Here is a 1,392-nt window from a genome sequence, read left to right as displayed (position 1 = left end):
GTAATGGATAAGGGAAAGTTTAGTCTATTCTATGTGATCTCCTTTTGAAGACAAATTTTTATTCTATGGGATTTCCTTTTGAAGACAAATTTTTAACTGCAAGTTGCAGCTGGTAAACTGTAACGTTATATACTTTATATTCTGCTTGGCCGGCTAATCTATAAAAATATAACTTATATGTAATTTATATTATATGTAAATATAATTAATTTTTAATAATATTTTGTATTAATTACCTGAATTATTAGCTAGTCTGAGCTACAGGTTATTCATTTAAAACAACTAAATATAGTTGGCACTTTATTGACAAAAGACTGACTTACTTTGCAAATGTTGGTCAGAAGTTAATCAATGAATGTTATCATCTTCTCCAGCCATAATCCGCAAGTCTCTGGGGGCTCTTGAAATTGATTGGTCAATTCTTTGTTGTTACTAGGGAGAATCAAGGAAGCGATACGAGCGCTGATTGGTCATAGCATACGATTATTGGCTGCAGCCGGGAATGTGATAGGCTGTCATAACTAAAAATAACCATGATCTACAGGTGGCATGGAGAGCTCTCTATACCACACTCTGGGTTTGATATTTGATATTGCTAGAAAATGACAAACATAACACAATACAAGTCACACTTTTTGTTAACAGAAAAAAATAATAAACCTCAAATAATTGTTAATTATGTTTATGTAAAAACATAAATAATCTATTAAATAAAACAGCTTAAATCTTAATATTCTGTCACATCATCAATAAACATTGCCACTGGAAGCCATGCATGCTCATGCCATCACACTGCTCTTTACCTATAAATACTCCTGGGTTGCTTTTGCTGTATGGTTTGTGTCATCGCCCATTTGTACTATGAAGTGCCGCCCAATCAACTTTGCTCCATTTGGCTGAATCTGGGCAGAGAGTACATCCCTGTACACTTCAGAATTCATCTGGCTGCTTCTGTCCTCTGTCACATCATCACTAAATGCCAGTAACTCAGTGCCACTGGAAGCCATGCATTCTCATGCATCACACTGCTCCACCTTGTTTCACAGATGATGTTGTGCGCTTTGGATCATGAGCTGTTCCAAGCCGTCTCCAGACTTTTTTCTTCCTGTCATTCTGGTACAGCTTGATCTTAATTTCAGCCGTCCAAAGAATGCTTTTCCAGAAGTGATCTGGCTTTTTTAAATGCTTTTTTTTTGGCAAAGTCTAATCTGCACTGTAAAAAAAATCTGTTAAATTTATGGTAAAATACCAGCAGCTATGGTTGCCAGACTTTACCGTGAAAAATATGGTAGCAACATTTTAGGTTTTACAGAACTTAAAATTTACAATCAAGTCAAGTCACCTTTATTTATATAGCGCTTTTAACAATACAGATTGTGTCAAAGCAACTGT

This window comes from Sinocyclocheilus anshuiensis, unplaced genomic scaffold, assembly GCF_001515605.1.
Source record: "Sinocyclocheilus anshuiensis isolate Anshui unplaced genomic scaffold, SAMN03320099.WGS_v1.1 scaffold2430, whole genome shotgun sequence".
Taxonomy (NCBI): domain Eukaryota; kingdom Metazoa; phylum Chordata; class Actinopteri; order Cypriniformes; family Cyprinidae; genus Sinocyclocheilus; species Sinocyclocheilus anshuiensis.
The sequence above is the reverse complement of the archived record's forward strand: the minus strand, read 5'-3'. Positions refer to the sequence as shown.